We start from the raw sequence: 24,628 nt of genomic DNA, 5'->3' as shown, positions 1-24,628 counted from the left end.
TGTAATGATCTGACTTTTCTTTCGAAAAACGTTTATACCATGTTTATATACATTTCCGCGTTGTTGAAAATCAATGACACATCGCTAGTCAACTAACACAGCTTGTTTTGTGAGCCTGCTGACAATGTAAAGTAGTGTTATAGTTAACTAGGTAGCAGTGGGGATTACTCACCCAATCCATTGCAGTATTTTGGCTTGACTAGCGAGTAGGGCTGGGACGACGCGTCGACATAGTCGACGTAATCGACTACGTCAATACGTTGACTTGCGTAATGTGCGTCGGTGCGTCGCAAAAATAAAATAAAAAATATAACTGCAATTGCGGCACTGCGCCGACGTGGTGGCGGGGGCGCTGTTTCGCAAATAAGTTAGCTTTCGTTTTTGCTAGCGAAATAGCTGATAGTATGTTGACTGCTCAAGGAGAATACATATTTGAAAGTACAGAATGCCTGAGAGCCTTATATTGCATTATATTACATTATATTTTGAATGGTCATCTGGTGCCTGAATATTGTGTTTTCCTTTACATAAATAATGACATTTCCACCATAAATTGATGCAGAAAGGGCACAAATTGGTGCATATCAATTCACCAGAATGCAAGAAATTAAGTGTTTGATGTTTAAGGACCCCCAGACAGCCCCGCTTCATGGGTCCCCCCCGATGTCAAACACCACTGGTACCACCCCCGCCTCATTTTGAGCCAGGAAAAACCCTGATGGCCATGTTGGCATTCAAGTTGGCTAAACATAGCAGTGATTGGGCCTGTGTCTGGGGCTGTTTGACAGAGGCAGTTACAGTAGTAGTAGTAGTAGTAGTAGTAGTAGTAGTAGTAGTAGTAGTAGTAGTAGTAGTAGTAGTAGTAGTAGTAGTAGTAGTAGTAGTAGTAGTAGTAGTAGTAGTAGTAGTAGTAGTAGTAGTAGTAGTAGTAGTAGCAGGTCGCCGAATTAAAGGTGTCTGTGTTTAATTGCGGGCCCACAGACAGCCCCCATACATCAGCTGATCATTTAAAGGGGCGGCCGTCTGAGTAATGTGCATGTCACACGCTGCTTTGTTTTATAAGAGCAGCAGCTATTACCCAGAGTGCTTTATAAAGACACTGTTAAACAGAGAGAGACAATACAGCCATTCTTTTGGGGAAAACTAAGTGATAAATTAATCGGACAGCAAAAATAATAATCGTTAGACTAATCGTTTAATTAGTCGTTATAGTAATCGACTAATTGAAAAAATAATCGCTAGATTAATCGTTAGAAAAATAGTCGTTTGGGACAGCCCTACTAGCGAGTTTGTGTTGTGATTCTCCAGTTCTGTGTTTCAAAAGAAAAGCCTGAAGATTTTGATTGGTTGCCGACATGCGGACCAAATGATCAGACAGTGTCACAAATACTTTCAATGTTCCTCTTATAGAACCTCTCTGGGTCAGTGCTTGTCTTCCACAGGGCTGAGGGTGAGTGACAGTATTGTGCTCCTGTAAGTGGAGTGGTGTGCCGCTGTTTAAACAAACAGGTTGGAGCAGAGCGTGGAAACTTAACTGCCCACCAACCAAAACAAAACTCAGATCAAACTATTGTAAACACCTCTCACCTCGCTGTAGATCATTGTAGGCCAAACTAAGGACGTTACATTTTTGAAAAAAACATTCAATGTTGTTATGTTGTTGTTATCATTTTCTTCGATTTAATCTGAAGGGTTAAGATGAATTTAAAGTTATTGTTTCAGTGCTAATTGAGTTGTTTCCTCTCCAACTTACTATTTAAGGGTTGCTAGGCCCTTCTGATCTATAATCAGTGGTGGATATCACACCCACCATAGCAGTGTCATCCTCTTCAAAGGGAAATTAGAGAGGACTTGTGGCCGTTGTCCTTTTTTCTTCTCAAGGCTGGGGTTTCCAGTGACAGTTTTTACCATCTGAAAGCCATATTCCCAACTGCCAGAAAATAAACTAAATTCACATCTGGCATCCTTCAGTAGAGAGAGAGCCGAAATGTGGGCACCGCCATGACTACTGACAGAGAGGTCTCCATGGTAACCGCCGCCGGCTGTCCAATCAGGAGAGCAGTCTCGCAGTGACACGCCAGGCTCTTGCTCTGTGTCATACGTGGTGTCGGGCCCCAGAAGAATCTACATCTCTTTAATTACATCCACACCGCAGCTTAGAGACACTTAGGGGTTCTCCATGAACTTAAGAAACCACCTCGTCAAAACCTCTCCTAACCCCCTAGACTTCAGGGATATACTCGACACACACAGAGGCAACGTGAAAGCACTCATTTTCGTTTTTTTTAAAAACATTTTTCACAGAGAAGTGAGCTCTCTATTACTGGATGTGTGACGCCCTCTCTCAACCATCCTCCTCTGAGACAGGAAGTAGGAGTCTGATTGAGGGCTCGGAGATTTAGGGCCTTGTTGGAATGTTGCATGCTGGGTCCCAGAAGTAACCTAAGCCTTGTGTGTACCCCGCCTGTGTTTCCCTCCTTCCTCTTTGTCTCACACAGCTTTCTGTCTGTCTAGGGAGGACATAGAACGACTTGAATCAGTATCTGGTCTTTCCCTGGGTTCTCACCAGACTACGAGGTCTGAGGAGCTGGAACTGACCCCATGCTAGGAAACTTCAGAGATCTCTCAGAGGTATACTGTACTATCCTGACGCAGGATAGCACCCTGTATGACTGGGAGAGAGAGAGAGGGGCAAGTGGTAGTAGGTTCTGGAACAGCAGGGGGATTTCCTTATTAAGTCCCGGAGTGTAAAAGAATACCATATATCAATGGGAAATAATGTAGACATCATGTGCACAGCACTGAACTGTGGGAAATGGAATGCTGGTGGAAGTGCTGATAGTATAACATCTTGAAGTGCGCAGGAACACCATCTCTAAGTGCGTCCCGGGTTTGTTTGGTACGGCGTTGTCTCGGGCCCATAAACTTAGCTTGCTCTTTCACACAACAGTATTAACGACGACCCCTATTTAACCCCTTTTTGTCTGAGACTTTCTAGCGTTATATATTCAATATATTTATTCTTTCTTTACAGTATATATGTTTATATTTTATGTTTTAAATGTATACATTTCATTAAGTGCCACAGTTTTTTTGGGGGGGTGGACCATATTCGTGTTAACCAATGATGTACATCGCTAACATTCAGAGTAACACAAACTATTGCACGAACACGAACATGACATATTACATCAAAGTGCACCTTTAAACAAAGCAAGCATGCCCAATTTGAAGTCAAACAGATTTAATTTTGTATTGATGTCCTGTGCATGTCTACTTAAAGTGGCCCATAATTCCTTTAGGTGTCTGGATGGATGAGTGTTACTCAAAGGATGGGGATTTTTTCTTTCCTTTCCCCCCTTGCATTACTCTAATCCCTGTAATGGCCAGATCAGAAAATTCAGCGTCACTGGAATTAAGGCCATTAAAATATACGTTTGATCGGTCAGAAAGGCATCGTGGGTCGCAGTGGACAGATTTTTGCTAATGCTGCCAGTCAAACAGAGACACTAGGATGAGGGACCCTGGGAGATGGAATTTATTCATTGTGTCCTGTCTGTTTTTTGCCTGGAGCAGAAACAGACCCCACCATTGCACGATCCTGCTGCCATGGTTCTCTCTCTCTCTCTCTCTCTCTCTCTCTCTCTCTCTCTCTCTCTGTCTCTCTCTATCTCTCTCTCTCTCTCTCTGTCTCTCTCACTCTCTCTCTATCTCTCTCTCACTCTCATTCCCTCTCTCTCTCTTTCTCACTCTCTCTCTCTCATTCCCTCTCCCTCTCCCTCTGCAGCTTTCACAGACTCACTGACCTAAAAACAATCGCATTCCTATATGAGCTCTTTCTCTCTCTCTCTCTCTCTCTCTCTCTCTCTCTCTCTCTCTCTCTCTCTCTCTCTCTCTCTCTCTCTCACTCTATTGCAGTGGCGGCTGGTGCCCAAAAATTTGGGTGGGGCACAGCAGTGTGGCGGGGGGGTCCTCTTTCGCGCGCGCAGCGCGCGCGGATTTTTTTCGCGTGCACGAATTTTTTCGCGTGCGCGCGCATAAAGCACGCACTGGCATTACAACCACTGTATAATTTCAACTTTCACCCTTAAAATGACCGTGTGGGCCATGGAGAAGTTACCCTGTCAACTACAGACACTGAGGTGGAAGAGTGACCGGTCTATGGACGTCGGTACGGTCCAATACCCAGTGTCAGACAAGGAGGAAGTCTAGTCAACAAGGCTAGTACAGGCCTCACAGCTACACTCAGGTTAATAAAGGTAGCAGATGAATATGTGTACTATGTGTCTGTGTGACATGGCTATATCAATGAGCAGAGATGAATGCTGCAGTCAGTAGTACAGTAACTATCTATTTCATAGACACATGATGGATGATGATGGAGAGTGATGGTGGTCAACACATCACAGCAGGTCAACACATTCAATGATGTATCACAACCAGACCATGTCAGAAACACAACCAGACCATGTCAGAAACACAACCAGACCATGTCAGAAACACAACCAGACCATGTCAGAAACACAACAATGCATCAGCTGAGTTAAAGAAAACCAACTCTTACCTTTGATGACAGAACATGAGCCGTGTTTACCCGTACCTCCGCCTTGCCCCGCGCATATTGCTATGAATAATTCGAAGATAGGTGCTTGCACGTTAGGTGCAAGGCTGCTTGGTTAACCCATTAGCGGGAACATTATTAGTTGCACAAAATAGGCTGATTTAATTGACCATGAACATCAGAGACAGACATTACGAATCTTCATTTAAAATACTCCGGAAGCCCGAAGTCCGGAAAACCGGAAGTCGGGAGTCCTCAGCATAATGCATTGTCTGCAATACAACCGGAGATTTCTTGGCCAGGGCGCACATTTGTGCGCCCTGGCCAAGAAATAGAGACAGCCAATTGGAGCGCTGCTACAGCTCACGTGTAAGCCAAAAGTATTCGTCCTGGCATAGACTTGCATTGACACGGCGCCCCGCGTTCTCTCCCTATGTATTTTAACAGTGAGTTTTACACACACACACACACACACACACACACACACAGATAAAAATGTTTATTGTATTGGAGGATTTTTAATGAATGCTGATAGGCGCCGACAGAATATCAGCCGCATTTTGTGAATAAACAATGTTTATTTAAAAAAAAAACTTTTACAAATCGCAACCAGGAAGTGAAGGTGGGGGCGGCGCCCCAGCGCCCTCTATCGGCCAGCCGCCACTGCTCTATTGCTCCCTCGTTCCCTCGCTCTTCCTCAAAGTGCCGGCCCTCTGACTCATGCACGCTCTCGGAGAGATCCGTTTTCACAAGCGTATTTATTATTATTATTTATTTTTTTAAATCAACTTTCATTTCGGATCCAAGACAAATGTATGCTCTGGGTTTCATTCACAGGAGATAGTCCAGTAGTAATAGGGTTACACCCGGAACACATTTGTAACAAGCTGAATTTTTCAGGATATGTTCAGAATACCTTTAGGAATGACATACTAAAAGTCCCCGTGAATGATATGGTGCTCTCTGAGATATTCAAGATGGCGTCCAAAATGGCCGCCATTTGGAGAGTTTTCCGTATCTCAGGCTTAAAACCTGATACAAATGCAATTAAAAGGTCAAAATATGTTTTTTAGGGTAAGTAAGTCAATTTCATCATTAGTTTCTTGAATGGAGACATTTCATAATAATAAATCACTTCAGTCATCATCCTCATCATCAGAAATTGGTGTTGATTCTTCAGTTTCTCCCTCATCATGTTGTGAATCCCTCTTCGGCTCCGCCCCCTCCTGCCTCGTTGGCGCTCGTTGAGCCTCATCAGGCTCAAGTGGAGACAGCTGGACCTTCCACAGCAGGCCATCAACTCAGGAAGAGGCAGCCCTATAAGAAGCCCCAGAAACCTTCCTCCGTATGGAAGGCCATGCCCACATAAAACGGCACGTCTCCACACGTTGCCTCTAGGCGTCAATTCCACACGTCGATTTTTAACGTGTCTACGTAGACACGTCGATTTCAACGGGCTGTTCCATTCTACTGATGTCTGGGTGTTTCCATTCTACTGATGTCTGGGTGTTAGAAAGGAAGCCTTTTGTGGTTTAAAGGCAGTTTTCAAACAGCTTTTAGGTGCATTACCAGTTAACTTTATAATAGTTACCTTTAGAACGATGATGCTGTTTAAACAACAAAAGAAGAAGAAGCAACGAGGACTGGTAACATTACAAGCAGACATAGATTTCGAAATCTATGTATGTTTGTAATGTTACCAGTCCTACCACTAGGCGTCACTATGCCATATATAATGTATATTCTCATGTATATACACATATAATTTTGCTTTCACTTTAGATTAAAGGAGAGATAGATAATACATAGAGAATTGTATGAGAAAAACAATGGTCCAAACAAATAAAGATTTGAAAAATTATGATAACCATCTTATTGTCTTAGTTTAATGTCATTTCAATACTGCTTCAATACTAACGTTGAAATTACAGTCTTAAAACAATAAGTACATCGAAAACATATACACAGAGCATGTATGTTTACACATGTAAGACAAAGAAAAGAAAATTTGATTTTTCTATTGTCCCCTATTTCCTGGGGCTCATATAGATTTGACTAATTAGTAGATTAGATTAGATCAGCAAATGTCTGTCCAGCGATTGATATGAAGGGGTGAAAAGTAGGGGAGGATGACATTGAAAGACAACATTATGGTCCATTGGCATATGAACATCTAAGCAATATCACACGAGAGGGAGTGCTGTTATACTTAATATCAGCACGGCTGTGATAGGTACGAGGCCGCAGTTCTACAGCGCCATTTATTACTTAACAGTAATAAGCGAGAACAGATTATGATTTGTTTGTTTATTTAATAATTTATTTTGGCAAGGGGACATCACTTTGCTTGACATTTTGGTATCAACTAAGGTAAACAAACTCATAGTCATGTTACATGGTGGCGGATGTTCAGTGCAAAACAAATTTGGTCTTGCCTGAGTAATACACATTCTAATATCTTATCCCCTTTCTCTTATCTTATCCCCTGACTCTTAGTAACAACAACAAGGTACAAGGTTCATTTATTGGCATTCTATAACACAGGGATGCACAATGAGATGCAAGATATAGTCCTTACAGTCCCAGTAGGTCTCAGGTCCTTACAGTCCCAGTAGGTCTCAGGTGTGTGTGTGTGTGTGTGTGTGTGTGTGTGTGTGTGTGTGTGTGTGTGTGTGCGTGTGTGTGTGTGTGTGTGTGTGTCCGTGCTCCGTTCTACATCAGCACCAGACAACAACATAGTGCAAAGAAATAATATTTTAAATTAAAAAAGAAAATACTAAATGAGATAGTGTGCAATATTGGCAGTGGCTAGCTAGGCTAGTGGCCAGAGTTCAGTAGTCTGATAGCTTGATGGAAGAAGCTGTCTCTGAGCCTACAGCCCCAGTAGGTCTCAGGTCCTTACAGCCCCAGCAGGTCTCTCAGGTGCTCTGACCAGGGTTTGCTGGTTGTCTCCCGTGCCAGACTGAAGACCCAGGGTGATGGAGCATTCAGACAGACAGACAGACCCAGGGTGATAGAGCATTACAAACCGTGGCTCCCAAACTCTTTGTGACTTTGTGACCCTTGGTCTGGGAAAGGTGCTGTCCAAATACATTTTACTTACTTACTTACTTACTTACTTACTTCTGTATCTCTTGCCAGATTGCAGCAGGGTGAACACCCTGTTGCTGGGGTTGGTATTGTTGATAGCAGTGCACACTGAGGTCATTTAATTTTTCAATAAATATAGGCTATATGGGATGAAAACATAGAAAATGGAATGTACATTTATTTTGAACATTGTTGTGTGACAGTGCTGTGGTTTTTGTAGGCTTGGGACACTGGGTCTCTACAGATTGTTCCTCTATGATAAAGTGTGGGCTATTGCACAACAAACATGACACAATTGGTTATGGAAGGCAAACCTAGGCCACCAACCCCCTCTGTCAGGGGTTCATTTTACTACTTCCTCATCGTCCGACATTGCTAGTCTCACACATTCACTAAATGTGCGGTTGCAATTCGAAAGAAAAGCCCGCAATGCCATCCTCACGAAGTTGGTCTGCTTGTGAAACTTTACTCCCCCGCGAGAAGTTTTCAAATCCGCAATGCCATCCTCACGAAGTTGGTCTGCTTGTGAAACTTTACTCCCCCGCGAGAAGTTTTCAAATCGGCTCGCCTGCAGGGTGTGGCCTTCCATACGTAGCGAAACGTACCCCCTACGCTGTTGTCGACAGCAATGACGCGAAACTCCTCATTAATATGTATGAGTGCCTTGATTCAAGGTCCCTCATTGGCTATGATACGCGAGTCCATTTTAGCGGAGCGGGCGTTCCATACCTCCGACGCTTGATTATTTTGACCCATGTGGTTAGTTGTTTGGCTCTCCCTGTTGGCGATTCTAAGTCTAGTAGTTTTCACGTCCGAGTTTTGTTTGTTTGTTATTTTGTTAACTCTTGTTGTTTTCGTTGTTTTCTTTGTTTACCCTCGCTCCCCAAAGGAACCTGCCTCCCCTGCCTAGACCCCTGCCTGCCTATCGACTACGTCTCCTGCCTATGCCCCAGCCTGCCTGCCGACTACTTCTCCTGCCTAACCTCCAGCCTGCCTGCCGACATCCTCTCCTGCCTATGCCCCAGCCTGCCTGCCGACTAATCCCCCTCTCTGCTCTGGACTGGTTAGTACACGTACATATTTCAACACTTCACTCATCTACATATCTACACCACGCTAGCTCTTGCACGCTAGACACTCACACTCAGACACATAGAGTACAGTCCCACTCACACCTCATTTACATTTTCTAGTTTTCTGGCATCCACACATTCCCCCCACTTAGGTCCCGTTAGAGTAGGTTTATTATTTTGTCCATTTTTTAATAAATCCTTTTATTGTTATTTGCCTCTTGTGTCCGTCTGTTCTGGGGTTCTGCCACACTTGACTCTTTTCTTAGTTACATCATAACACATCATCTAGTAAAGATGGCATTGGTGCTGCATTGTTGCATGTTTGACCACTGCACTTTGTACACAAGGCAGAGCAGTGTACCCCCATCTTCCTGCAGCGACATGACACTCCACAGCCATCTGCTCTGCAGCCACAAGAGATCATGTTGAGCAGAGTGTCTGGAGCAATGGAGCGGTCAGTTTCAACTGGAGTCAAGATATCCTCCATTTTCCATCCCCAATCTGTTGGCTGCAATGGCCTCCCCATCCATTCCTGAACAATGAGATATGTTCTGAATGAATGTTGCTTGGCTGCAGCACTTGTTGGAGGCAAAGTTGCCAACTGGAAGGATGAGGAAAGTGAAGTTCTGCTGATTGCCTTATTGTAAGCAATGTATCGGAACTGATCCAGTGATTCACAACTGGAAGCTCCATACAGCTTCAGGAGGAAGCTTTCACCTGCTTGTTGTACTTGCTGATGAGTACTTGCAGCATTGATGAATGTGTCAATTAGATCATACTCTTTCTTCTTATGCACCAGATTGAATGCCTTACGCTTCCCTTGGCGATACAGAGCAGATACAGTCACATCCAGTTATAGCATGTAACACCATCAGATATTTACTGGTGTTACCAATGCTCCCTTGAATGTCATGAACCCTGTACACAGTTGTGGGGTTCTTGCAGCATAACATGTAAAGGTCCATGTTTGTGGTTGCTTGAGCCACCAACATTACCAGCAGGTCAGTGTCAGTTCCAACAACAACAACTGGTTTGATTGACTCTGCCAATGACAGAGCAGTAGAGACTATCAATGCATCTGCATCAGCTTGTGCCTGCTTCACCTGAACACCTGCTTGACTCAGCAAGTCACTGAGCATCTCTATCAAATGGTGTGGCTATTTGCTAGAAATGCTGCCTGAGTTGTTGTGGTTGGCATGTTCTGATCAAATAAGATGTCACTGGATGTGGACTTCTTTGCCCTGCGCAGTTGCTCTGCTGCCTTGGTAGAGATCATGCTGTAGCCATCAAACACAGTTACAGTACCAGCCCCATAGTGTTTCAGGATGTAGGCAATGTAGCAATGGCACACATCTCCGTAAGTAGATGGCTGTGGCCACACCACAGACTGCAACAGATGGCCTCCATCTAGAACAAACTGGCAGTTCTTTGGAATGTTAGGTTGTACAGGGGCAAATGACTTTTGAATGAATGAAGAGTACCTAGAACACTCTTGGTTGTCTTTCGCATGACACCATTATGAAACAGGGATGGAGGTTGAGGAGCAAGCTCATATGACATGAACTGCTCCATGTCAGAACTTGTCTTTAGGACACAGGTGATTCTGTTGAAAAGGAGACTGGGATTCACTACCATGTTTTGTCCCCTGACATTGATGGTGTTTTTATCCCCTATAGTCTTGACTTTGTCAGTGTGATTTCTGAGAACTTTTTTCCTGTTATCCTGGAGGCTGCAGCCAGACCAATCTGGACTGCATTGTCACAATTGACGGATGTGTCAGCTATAACACCAGTAGCTATAGACACTAGGTGATCAGGCTGGTAACCTGCAAAAGTGGATGTATCTCCAGCCACTGCATAAAGACATCATAGTCTTTGCTGTCTTTAGCCTGAGTGGATGATCGGAGATCTTTGTGTTGTTCAGAGGTAGCACTATGCACACCGGGACTTGCTTTGAACTTCTCCAAAGCATCACACACAGGGACGCAGTAAGGCAGTGCATGCACCCATTTGGTCAAGGTGCTGTCTGTTATTCCTCTACCATGGGTCATCCCTCCACTAGTTTTCAGCATCCTCATCAGGAACTGCTCAATTGTCTGGTCAGAGAAGTTGCCAGACCAGAACTCGTTGGCTCGACGGATGGTGAAGTACCCCTTTGAAGAGAACAATGTGTACTCCTCAGGTGGCATGACTTGTTGGATGGAGTTCATCTGCTGCAAGTACAGTCTTGCAGACTTGGCATATGACCTGCTGCATGGAAATGTGGGATCATTCCCTGCACACAGTGAAGATGAAACTTCCAGTTGCCTGTCCTTTCGGCTCTGATGAAGTTGAGCATGAGGAACAACACCTGGTTGATGTACTGTACCCATAACTTTCCTGTTCTGCTCTGTGTGGCAGCTTGTTCCAGGTGATGAGTGAGAAACTGTTGAAACTCTCGTAGAGTTTAATCTTCGTTGACCTGAGTTGCATCTTCATCTTGGTCAACTATATCTTGACAAACCTCTTTATTTATTTATTTATTATAATTTATTATTATTATTTCTTTTTTCTTTTTTCCTTTTTAGGTTTATCTCGTAAACCTACAAATATGCTTTTTCTCTCAAGCTCTGCAGAGCTCATTCACCAAGCAGCCAGTCTGTTTCTCAAACATCAAACTGTTACAGATGTAAGCAAGCCTTATTCAATATTGACAAATGTGATTGGTGGCAAATAAAAACTAACAATAAAGACATTGTGTGATTAGACAAAATAATGAATAGCATTAGACAGGTCCCTCTTTTTCTAAAAAATGACTTCAAAGTTACAAATGGGCTTAAATGGTGCCTGGGCTTAATGGGTACACTATGTGAATTTTGTGTCATTGTCACATTAATGACCTTGTAATCTTGGTTAACTTTAATTTTAGCAGTGTGTCAATGGTGAATTTGGATTCCTTGTATGAGAAAACATATATTTTAACATTTTATTGCATTTGTATTATGTTTTAAGCCTGAGATATGGAAACATCTCCAAATAGCGGCAATTTTGGACGCCATCTTGAATATCTCAGAAAGCACAGGGGGGATTCACAGGGACTTTTAGTATGTTATTCCTAAAGGTATTCTGAACATATCCTGAAAAATTCAGCTTGTTACAAATTTGTTCCGGGTTTGACTCAATTTTGAGCTAATGCTCTTGGACTAAGAGGGGGGAAATGAAAGATGTGTTCCTGAACACAGTGGAAATGTGAAACAACTCCAACCTAACAGTCCCGGTTGGTTTATAATAATAATAATAATAATAATAATAATAATAATAATAATAATAATAATAATAATAATAATAATAACAACTTTTATTTGTATAGCGCTTTTCCTGCAAACGTTGCAGCTCAAAGTGCTCCAATCATTATGTAATCATAATTTAATGATTTAGTCATTTAAAGGCAATATTAAAAAGATGGGGTTTTAGTCTTGACTTGAGCATATGTGCTGAGGTTGCATCCCTAATATAAACTGGCAGTGCATTCCACAATTTGGGTGCATAAAATGAGAATGCAGCCTCACCAAATCTCTTCTTTTGTTCATGTGGTACACAGAGAAAACCAGCGTCAGAAGACCTGAGAGCTCTATTGGGCTGATATGCTAGCAAAAGGTCTATGCACCGACTATGTATACTGATCATTACATCATCAATATCAGCCCTCCTACACGAGGTAGACATTGGTATGCTAGCTTCACACCAGTGTATACAGTTAGTATCATTTAAACAGTTAATACGACTTGTATTGGACGTTGAACAACTATGACTCGTATTGGAACGTGAACAAGACTAAACATCTGAGTTCCAGTTTTACCAGTAGTATGTGTGTGCGTGCAGTATATGAATGAATGAATGGTCTTTATTGTCATTGATATAGTACAGGTACCAAACAACGACATTTGGGAGGGGGGGGCTCCCCTGGTGCTAGGAAATAAAAAAACACAAAAAAAAACAAGAAGGGAAAGGAGCTGGTTTACATAAATAAAGGCTATGTACACTATCCACTATACTATACTGTACAAATACAACACTGTGCTGTACTCTATGCTATGCTATACCTATTCTAACATTTCCTATTCTCTGCAACCTTATGTACCCTAGGGTTGTCATATTGCACATAGTGTTATTGCACATTCATTTAAAGTGTCGCAGTTTGCAGGCTTGAAATGTACACATTTGTGCCTCAGCACTACACCTGATTTTCAATCCAGCAGCTGCCATCAATCCGTCCAGACTGTCCAGGGCCCAGAACCTAGGTCTTTGCTGTGTTCAGGGCCTGGATGGCCCTGGGGTAGAAGCTGAGCTTCAGTCTGTTTGTCCTTGCGAACATGGTCCTGTACCGCCTGTTCGAGGGCAGCCGAGCAAAGTGTTCGTACCCAGGGTGGGATGGGTCTCTGGAGATCTTGGAGGCCTTCCTGAGGCAGCGTGTGTTGTACAGCTCTTCCAGAGAGGGGAGGGGGGCGCCGGTGATCTTCTGGGCCGTTCTCACGACTCTCTGTAGCGCATTCCTCTCTGCGGCTGTGCAGCTGGAGAACCAGTTGCAGATGCAGTAGGTGAGGATGCTCTCCACTGCGCAGCGGTAGAAGGCCACCAGCATCTCCTGTCCGATGTGGTCTTTCCTGAGGACTCTCAGGAAGAAGAGCCGCTGTTGTGCCTTCTTGATGATGGCTGCTGTGTTGTTCTTCCAGGACAGGTCATCCTGTATGTGCACCCCCAGGAATCGGAGGGTTGAGACTCTCTCCACGCTCCCTCCGTCGATGAGCAGGGGCTGGACCTCAGATTTGTTCCTCCTGAAGTCCATCCAGAGTGTGAGTGTTCACTCTGGCACGGAGGGCTAACACCTCTTCCTGTGTGTGTGTGTCTCCTTCCTGTCTTCCTGTCGTCTCTCTGCTCCTGTTTGCCTGTGGCGGCCCCAGCCTGTGGAGATCCAGGTGGGCTGAGGGGGCTGGGGGGAGATAGGGAGGCTGGGGGGAGCTGAGGGGGCTGGGGGAGCTAGGGGGAGCTGGGGGACTGTGTACAGCCCCTCTGGCCCCTGAGGAGTCAGTTATGTATTGTAATCTATTCCTGTGACATTCTCCCATGCTGTTTACAGGGCTGGGCTTCCTTCATTAGCATGAGTTCACAGGCCCGTGCCTCCTGACAGTTGTCCTTGGAACCCCAGGGTCTCTCACCTCCAAAAGTTCACTGCTAGTAGAGCAGGGAGGGACTGTGCCCCCTACACCTCACCCTTTCCTCTCCCACCTTCCCCATCCCCTCGTCTCCCTTTCCTCTCCTCTCCCCCCTCCCCTCGTCTCCCTTTCCTCTCTCCCCATCTCTCCCTTTCCTCTCCTCCCCCCCTCCCCTCATCTCCCTTTCCTCTCCCCACCCCTCTCCCCCCCATCTCTCCACTCCTCTTCTCTCCCTTTCCTCTCCCCCCTCCCCTCTCCCCATATCTCTCTTCCCTCTCCTCTCCCCAACCCTCTCTGCCCCCCCCCATCTTTCCACTCCTCTTCTCTCCTCTCCCCTCTCCTCATCTCTCCCTTCCCTCTCCTCTCCCCAACCCTCTCCCCCCCCCCATCTCTCCTCTTCTCTTCTCCGCCCTTTTGTTCAGTTATGGAAAAGAGCTAGTCGCCCACTCTCTAGGGACCTGACTGTTGGTGTGTATCCGGTATGTGTGTGTGTATGTGTGTAGCTGTATTTATAGTGGTGAGCGTTTGGCTAATTAATAATTAAATAATAATGATAGAATTTGTATAGTTCCTCACACGGTTCGAACCCCGGCTGGCCACATGTCGAAGTGTCCTTGGGCAAGACACTGAACCCCAAATTGCTTCCAATGAGCGGGCCGGCGCCTTGCATTGCATGGTAGCTTGCCGCCATTGGTGTGTGGATGTGTGTGTGAATGGGTGAATGAGAAGCCATTGTAAAGCGCTTTGGAATAAGGCAGTCCATTTACCATTCCATGCAGTCCATTTACCATTGTAAGTGTTTCATCTGATACTCCTTTTTGCATTGTTTGCTTATGAGTCTTGCCTCTTTTTACTGCGGGATATGGATATGTTTGAATATGATAGAATGTGTATAGTCCCTTACACAGAGGAACAGGGCGTCAAGAGAGAGTGTGAGTGCTTTGAGGTGGGTCACATCCCACCTTGAAAAGACAACATCCAGTAAAATGTATTTTCTCCTGCAACTTGACTGCGCTCTCTCCACGCCAGAGGGCTGTGTGTGAAGGTGAGGCTGGTCATGTGCCAGACAGGAAGTAGCTGCCAGTCAGAGCAGGCTTTAATCCATTGTTTGAAGCCACTGAAGTGTTGCACTGATATGCCACATAATTCCCCTCCCACACCTGCAATTACTCCAGCGATCGGGCATTCAGTCAGCTGTGATAAATGCAACTGAACACCGCGTACCATGCCTGAGGGCGAGTGTACTAGCAACTTCTTATTTTCGCTGGCAGATACATTCATGTGGTGAGAGCGTTTTATTAGATTCTAATGATTATTTCCTTTTGAGTGGCAGGTGAGGTGGGTGATCGGAAAGGGAAATTCGTTTTATCTCATAGCTGTTAGTTGATGCGGTGGAAACTGGAAAGGCACATAATCGTATGAGATGGCATAACTGAGCGCGCCCGGTTGAACAATCTTAGCGAGTGCAGCGTTGTTATTCTACCTCTTTTGTCTGTCTTTGACAAGAAATTATTAGATGTGTCCCTGTCAAGACTTCTCTCAGGGAGAAAGAGCAAACCCCGAGACATGACAGCAAACATAATCACCCCAGCTACGTTACGTAACTCCATAACTATGCTGCATCTCTCTCACGAGATACACACTATCAACAACACCCCTGACTATAACACAAATATGTTGTTAATGATATCAACATATTTGCATTTATTTGTTTAGTTATTTAAATTTAACAGCACTTTTTTCTTTTTCTTATAGTAGGCTAGGCCTATACGTTTCTCCTTTTTGACACTCCATTCTTTCGTAAACAAGGAGAAACGCATAAGTATTTTTTAGTTGATAAATTGAATAAAACATTTTTCCTAAGATGAGAGGAAAAAGGACCTATATATTGTTAAATATGGCTGCCTCGCGCCGCTTCCCTGTCACAGACATTACAGTTCTGCTCGCGAGGCAGAACACCTCCAAGAGATGCACCCTGGGTAACGCAGAAAGAGCTTGACTGTTAAAGACCCGCGTTCACGCTTCTTCTTTCTCAGTAATGGAGGCTCCTTCGCCCCCTCTCCCAGCTCAACGAGGCTGTTTGGGAGCACATCTGCTTTGTTTTGACTTAGAGGAGCTTGATTACATTAGACTGGAGCTGCGCGCCGCTCTGCCTCTGACGAGGCGGGCGAAAACAAGTGTGACTACTCCTGACAGAGCACCGCTGCACTCTACCGTAATGTGATTTCCTTTGAAATATAAAATGTGTCTCTGACTGTATGGTGCGCCTCTTTGGGAGGTAGCCTAGATATAACCAAACAAACACTCCCACTCTCCTCTTCTTCTTCTTCTTCTTTTTTTCAATTGGCGGTTGACCTCCCACTCTCCTCTCTGTGCGCCCACTCAAGACTACTCACGGTCGATCTTTTTACTCTTGTCTCTAGAGTCAGGGAGAGAGAGAGAGAGAAAAGATGATCCTAATTAGATATGATGAGTGGTGTATCTAATGTTGCATTAGACACCTGTGTAATGCAAAAACTAGGTTTGATCATTGCTTGTTTTGTTGTGCTGGTAGATTTCACTGGGTCAGGTGTTACCCGAGGATGTGAACTCAGATAGAAATAAATGCAGAGCTGTCTAAATCAGTTGTTTTTAATGTCCTTTTGTTATGTTATGTTTTGGATGGGGAAAAACTGTGAATAGGAAACTGGGTGATTACTTTCTGTTAGGGCTGTGGGAGACGTGATTGTGACTGCAGGTGTGTCCATCCTCTCCTTGGTGGTTCGTATGAACCTTAGAGCAGGCTTTAGAAGCCCCTTATGGCCACTTTATTGCTAACACTATCTAACCATGTTAACAGCTTTTTAATTCACTCGCTAATTAGGTGATTTAGCTTGTTCTTTTATAGGCTTAAGACTCCGGCTATAGCCTAATGGTGACAGAGGGAAGGAGCGAGATTTAGACATCCACCCTCGTGAACATAGAGTACGTTTGACTGAAAAAATACAAGTCTCTTTTAGGTATATTTCATATTATGTATGTACAGCTCTACTGTATGTAGAGCTACCCCAGGACAGTTTGTAGAGAGTTACAGGCACTTTGGTGACAGAGGGAAGGGGCTAGATTTAGACATCCATCCTCGTGATTCATGAACATAGAGAATGTTTGACTGAAAAAATACAACAGTCTCTTTTAGGTGTATTTCATATACTGTATATGTCCCTACTGTATGTAAAGCAGCTCCATGACAGTTTGTAGAGAGTTACAGGCACTTTGACTCACCTGGAAGTAGCCTTCCACTTTTGTTTATGCTTGAACTCTTCGTGGAACAACTGTCTGGGAACTACATTATGCCAAGCTTTCATGTTCACATGAACATAGGACGGTGGGAGTCCATTCACTATGCTGATACACTCTGGAAACTGTATTTTATTTGTGTTAGACCCCTCACCTCTTTTCGAGACTTCCTCTGGTCATCATGCTGTACTGTATATCAGTGGGAGGATTACTGTAACTGCTGTCAGGATATTTTAATGCTGTCTTGGAAACCCTGCTGTGGCTAGTTTAATGACTTGTGTGTCTTGAGGCCAAGGACATGGAGAGAAGTCAGAGAGAGGTCAATTTACCTTCCCTTTTAACGTTAATGTGTGCGGCTGTGAGGCATTTGATAGATTGTCTTTACAATAATAAAGGTATCTTCATGGGTGGTGTGTTACAGTATAGTACGCAGATATTCTAAGTAAGACTAACTGTTTAAACTGTCTAAGACACATCCATTTTTATTCCTCTCTACCACTGTGGTACGTCCATTCCGTCTTAACGAGAACCCACTGTGAAATGAAAACACAAATTAAGTGTTATTTCTCCTCTTCTAGGGATCAGAGTGTTACATTTTGGGGCAAGCCACCACAACATTTAATAAATCCAGCAAAACTACTAGCTCAATATTTTCCATGTGTAGCGGTTTTCATACTTCCTCCTCCTCCTATCCTAGCTGGACGTTTCGCCCAGCTGAGGCCCAGATTGGTTGTTTGCATGAGGAACGTTTTTACAGCGTGTGAGACTTCCTGTGGCCCGCAGCCCAATCTGGACCGGCCCCGGGACGTCACATGCCAAGCTATTATCACCCTGTAAATCTCCGCAGACCTCAATAAACTTCTCTTTCATTCTATCCCGATCCTGCTAACATCGATGCGGACGGCCTTTACATTTGTAAGTAACGAACGAAAAAATTGTGAAAACAGTAAAAATAAAAAGGCCAGTTGGGTTTTGAGAGTGAGAGTTTTGAGTGGTAGACAGTCAATACTTGTGTGTACCGTGGTCACATCATATCAAGAGGAAGGTGTTGTAATACGCTATGTAAGCATGATCAAGATGACCAAGACTGTCTGTCTGTCTGACAAAAAAAAACATGTGAACTTTGAGAGTTGCAATAATGGGATAACAGTGTGAGTTTAATGTGATTGTTTTACCTTTTCAGGCATTTATTTTTATATTTTTTATTTTTTTACATTTGTTTATTGATCATTTTCCATAACATAATGAATGAATGAATGGTCTTTATTGTCATTGCTACAGTACAGGTACCAAACAACGAAATTTAGGAGGGGTGGCTCCCCTGGTGTTAGGAAAGAAAAAAAAGAAAAAACTTTTTAAAAAAACACAAGAAGGGAAGGAGCTGGTTTACATAAATAAAGGCTATGTACACTATCCACTATAAAATAGTGGGTCATACAAATGCATGAGCAGCCAGAGAGATAATCAAATGATACAGCATCCATATATACCCACAGACGCATACAACAACAACAACAACAACAACAACAACAACAACAAAAAAGGACGTAAAAAATAAATGAAGTAAAATAAAATAAAGTAAAAGAGAAACCACACCTAACAAACACACATCACATAGCTTGGATGTCCAGATATTCAAATAAATTGTCTGTATACCCTAAAACAAATAAGCAGTAGCCTAATGTATAGTGGTCAAGTCAGAAATATATGGGGGCCGTATATATGGTTCCACTAGTTAATCACACACATTCAACCTAACCCAGCTGTCCCAATTGAGTAATTTTAGGTAGGTCTACCAGATGGCCTACTCCTTATGGAGCATCTGGCAGGTGTAGGGCCCTAACATAGTTAAGGAATGAACCCCCCATTTTATAAAATCTAAGTGTTGACACTTTTCAGGCATTTCTCAAGGCATTTTCTCAAGACATTTTCTCAAGGTTTCTCAGCTGTAGCTAGTTTGAATTGAGGGCTTTGTTGGGATAGATTAGACCCATGCCTCCTGCGGTAACGTTTTTGACATGGTGACCACATAGCCACCCCTTGAGCTGCACGGCTCTCGACACCAAGGCTGCCATTGATTACATCACCACACTCCCTCCCCCTACCTCCCCCTCCCCCCTTCACTCTCTACCCCACTGACTCAACGGTGCTGGGTGTATTAATATTGACTGCCAATATACCTCAAAGGCTTGCCTATTGGACTGGGTGATTGAAAAGGCAGCGAAAGCAGTTTATCCAATACTGAACGTGTGTTTAATGGGGGGTAATTATGTTGCCTAAAAAAATCACATGAAAATCAAACAGCCACAAAAGGGCAAGGACACCCAATGTTTTTTTTTCAGTGTCGATTTTAATTGGCCGTCGTAACGGTGGTAAGATAATGAAAGATTATATTCAACACCAAATATTCACAACTCTGAAATGACATTGTGGTGAGGAAATTATAATTTGCTGTTTTATCCACACACTAAATTATAGTTTGAACATCAAAATCAGGCAATACTACTGTACATGTTTGAGTACCCAGGTATGGAGGATGGGCATGATTTAAATACAAGCATTTTACATATTTTTGCAGTTGTTACTCTTTCGGCTATTTCTAAGAACTGGCAGTTTGAAAGATCGCAGCTCGTAGGTAATTCTATCAAACTCGACGTCTCATCCGTCTTTCAGTGTATCACGGTGGTCGTGTACAGTGCTCTTGATTTAATCTGCCCCTTGTTGTGCACAGACTTTATAGCTACCATAAAGTTGAGTCCATGGATGGAGAGTTGGAGGGGAGTAGTCCTCTGCTGAGAGAAGTGACAACAACAGTTTATGCTCTCGGCTGGACAGGTTTACTGTTTATGCTTGTATATGTTTGTTAGTGTATAATTCTTCCATTAATTCCAAAATTGAGACTCTCTCTCTCTCTGCCTGTCAGTCTGAACACTGGCCAGCAGCTACAGAGCCAGGCTGGGGGAGTGCACATGGGGGCCAGATAGAGCAGTAAGGACGGTGTTTGGGTACGTGGGCGCTCTGGGTGTAAATCAGGTCAGGCAGGGTTAATCCACACGGATTACCCACAACATTTAGCAGGAGCCGCCCATATCTTCCTCCCTCCCTCCTCCCCTCCCTCCCTCCTCCCTCCTTCCGCAACGCTTACTTACACTCCCTCCTCTCCCCCCACCTCACCCCCATAAATATAGCAGGGGTAGACATGGAAAACAGGAACTTTTTAGGGGTGCAGGAGAATAATGGGGTCTGACAGACAAATCCCAGAGTAAAGCCCTCCGTCTCCCCTGGTCGATCCCCCCGGCCTCTCTTTAGGGGGGGGGGGCTAATGGAGGCCTGCGTAGGCTCCGTGGCACATGAAGCATTACTGCGATACATAGTAACATACAAGGCCTCGCCTCGACATAGTCAGATATTTTGTTTGTTAGTTATATACCTGCTCTCACCCTGCGCTGCTTGCTATACAGTACGTACAGTTTTATGTGCTCAAATAGCAATAGTAGTCTTGTAGTGCCTGTTTAACATCTTAACATCACGTCACGGTTGATGTTTGTTCAATATATCATGATATACGTATATACCGTGTAATACAATCATAAAAACACATTTGCACCCAGATGATACTTTCTTACATCCACTTGGGTGTTGCCTCTCTCCTTATTGTCAACCTTTTATTTTTTATGTTTTTTCCCGCAGCCAATGAGAGCGCTGAATCCTAAGCGCGCTGAGTTCTGTGCAGAGCGCTATGAGACGTGGGAGGATGACCAGGCAGACACCCCCTTAATCACTACAACTCCCACTACTCCACCTCCACCGAGCCTCCTCCACCCTGCTTCGGCTTGTCAAGATAGTGAGTATCAGGCTATCAGCACAGGCAGAAAACATCCTATTCATCCTCAACCATCATAACCCCGATCACAACCCCCCCCCCCCCCCCCCCCATCACACCATACCACATCCAGTTATCACTGGGAAAGGAAGCTGGAAGACTTACCCTACCCCCTAGAGGCAACAGACAAGACAACAGTCCTAGATTGCCTTGCCTGCCTGCCTAACATCTCTACAGTTTGCGTTGAGGTTGGAGTGTCAGTTGTCAAAACTTCATGATAGAGTTCCTATGTGGTCTGTCAGTTGACACATACTGTACGCCCACCCACCCACCCTCCCTCCCTCCCTCCCTCCCTCCCTCCTCAACAGCAACATCTCAATTTGATTGGCCCAGAGTTCCACCCCAGAGGCCTCAGCCCGAGAGCATTTCACAGGCCAGTAAACTAGCATATGCGAACTAAATAAAGAGCGCTAGGGTAATGATTTACAGAGGGGCGGCGTGACAGGTTTATGTGTTTCAGACAGCCCGGAGAGCGCAGGGAGACATGTCCATCAGAGCTACCGAGCTACCAAGCACTGTCCTCATTTACTCTGAGGAGAGAGAGAGACTCTGGGCTCGGGAAGCACACGCGCGCCGCCTCACCCTAACTCCGCTACACCCCACAGCGCCACAACCGACTAAACTGCACGCCCCCCCCCTGGGGATTGGCCTTATCTGATATCTAAAGTCGGTTGGTTCGTTAATTTGAAAAAGCTTGATGCAGGGAGTTTGTTTGTATCCCCCACCACCGTCCCCCCTCCCTCTCATTAGTAGATGAGGATGACAAATTGGCAGAGTTCCTCTGACAGGAGTTGGGACTGGACCCCTTCGCCGTGTTACACTCCCAGAATCCCTCTCTTCTTCCTCCGTTGAGTGATGTGTTCGCCGTGGTTGACTGTGCTCTGCCATCTCAGCCTGAGAAACACCAAATATGAGCCAATTACCACCATCGCTCACTGCGACCAGGAAGCGCACTAATTAATTCACCCTCAGAGAGAGAGAGAGAGAGAGAGAGAGAGAGAGAGAGAGAGAGAGAGAGAGAGAGAGAGAGAGAGAGAGAGAGAGAGAGATCCACAGAGAGAGATCCACAGACACCCCGTTGGTACAGGAATTACAGTTCCAGACAAAAACTATTTCAGAAGAATAACAGAAAAAAAAAGACTGCCCATTTACACTGTCACTGTTATTAGCTTTCAGTAACGTCAAGATGCGGGGGTGGTTCCATCTTAAAGGTGGACTAGAGAAATCCTAACTTCAATACGACGTAGTTGGCTGAAAGTATAACGGTATAATCCTAACCTTTATTTTGCCTCCTTTTGCAACCCCCAAGTTAACACTTGTGTTACCATTCACTGTTACATATCACACTATACAAACACATGTCAGGGAAAAAGGTATGAGTTAAGACATCCTGATGGGTGTGACTATAGGTGTGTGAGATGTTTGAGATGTTTGACGTGTGTGTATTCTTGCAGGAGCCCCTCACCACCACCTTCCTCGACGCCAACGGCAACAGGTTTGACCACCCTGACCGCACCTTCTCAGCCATCACCCACCCCTGGAGGAACTGCCAGAGAGACACCTCAGATATGAAGGTGAGATTAGAAAAAGTGCAAATAGTGATATAAGGGCATGATACAAATAGAACAAGAATGGTAGTGATAGGTAACTATGTAATATATACAGTATGTGCAGTGGTAGTATTGTAAACATCAGTATAATTTAGAGGTATACAGTTATGGGCTATATACAGTTATGAGCTATGTACAGTTATGGGCTATACAGTCATGGGCTATATACAGTTATGAGCTATGTACAGTTATGGGCTATGTACAGTGAGGTAGTTTATGTACAGTATCTAATGTGCAGAAGTATAAAAGAAGCTATATCAGGAGACATGTGCAATGTACAGTAGTTCAAAGGTAGTAATGTAAACATCAGTAGTGCAAAGGTTATAGAGTGATCACATTAACCAGGGATGAGCAGTCATCATAGTATTGTCATTGTCATCATAGTGTTGTCATTGTCATCATAGTATAAGCATTTTTCATAGTATCCCACGGTGTGGATGCCAACAGAAAACCACATAAATGATAGCTTACTGTTATCCATCTTCTTAATCTCCCACGATCGACCTATAACTAAACAACAGACATACACTGCCTCTGCGGTGAGTTCGCAAGCACATTTTAGTTTCATCTGCATCACAGTTCGTTCTTCAGCCCCCAAAAATAAATGTAATTCTCAAAATATACGCTATGAATTATAAATGCCACATTAAAACTGTGAAGAGCACAAGGACATAATATAGTACACAGCCATAGTCTAAGGCAGCACTGACTTACATATTTGATTTACCCCTCTTAAAACAAAAAACATTTTTTTTAGATAGACTAACTGCTGAAGGTGAACAGAGTCTGTGTCTGGCTGGGTGAGGAAGCCTTTCCTCCTCCACAGAGAACGACAGAGCAGCGCGCTGAACTCTTCCTGTTTCCCCTCCATTTTTGCCCACTGCATAACAGCCGCAGCAGGAATAGGCACTGACCTCAAAGTGTCAGACATTTCTAGCACACCCCTGCATTGGGTTAGTGTTGCCCCAGGCAATTAATAAAGCATTAATGACAAAAGCTATTTAAAATGTAGTCTTTTATGTACGGACAGGGTTTTTCCTTGCCAGTTGCCTAGGGAGGGCAGCCAACAATCTATGTGAAGTGCAGTCTGGGAAAAGCAGCAAGCCAGCGAAACCAGCCGAATAGTCAAACGCCACCCTGTTAACAAATACTGCCTACTTTAAACCACGTGTATGTCTGCATGCATTTGTTTTTACACACACAAGATGGCTGCTGATGCTAGCACGAAAAAAGACACGCAGTACACGGCTAATACTGAGGCAGCAGCTGGATGTCATGATGGATTAGTAACAGGGAAATTACGGCGTCGTGTCAAATCGCTAGTCTGTTTTACCTACGTAAAACGCACAGTTGAACAAAGGAGATGAATTCCGTTTGACCTTCTCTGGGTAGTAAAGTCAATATGTGTTTTCTTCTTAACAGTTGAGAATGATAAATTCTATTTGTTATTATAAAAATACAGTTGCTGGATAGCATTTACTCACATCATTTCTTTCTTGGTGAACGCACATATACACACACACATACAGACACACATACACATGCACACATACAGACACACACACGCATGCACACGCACACACACACACACGCACACACACATACATACACACATGCACAGACACACACACACACACACACACAGTTGTGTGGTGAGACTGGGGGTCTAGGCTGAGTCTCTGAGGTGAAGGTCAGCCATGTCACAACCTGGTGACTGGGCCTTCAGAACTCTGATTAAAAGGCAGCTTGTTTTACCAGGGTCCCTCCTTTATTAACCCTGGCCTCCCTCGGCAGTAATGAGTACAAGAACGGGGGGGGGGGAGCCCCTAACGGCGATGACCTCCTAAAAGAGCAAGTCAATCGGAAACAACCTTGGTACCAGCCAGCCTTCCTCCACCCAACCCTCCACCTCCTCCAACTCCCCCAAATCATTAACAGTGTTGC

Source organism: Nansenia antarctica, assembly GCF_963989245.1.
Source record: "Nansenia antarctica genome assembly, chromosome: 1".
Lineage (NCBI taxonomy): Eukaryota > Metazoa > Chordata > Actinopteri > Argentiniformes > Microstomatidae > Nansenia > Nansenia antarctica.
Note: the sequence above shows the minus strand (reverse complement) of the source record.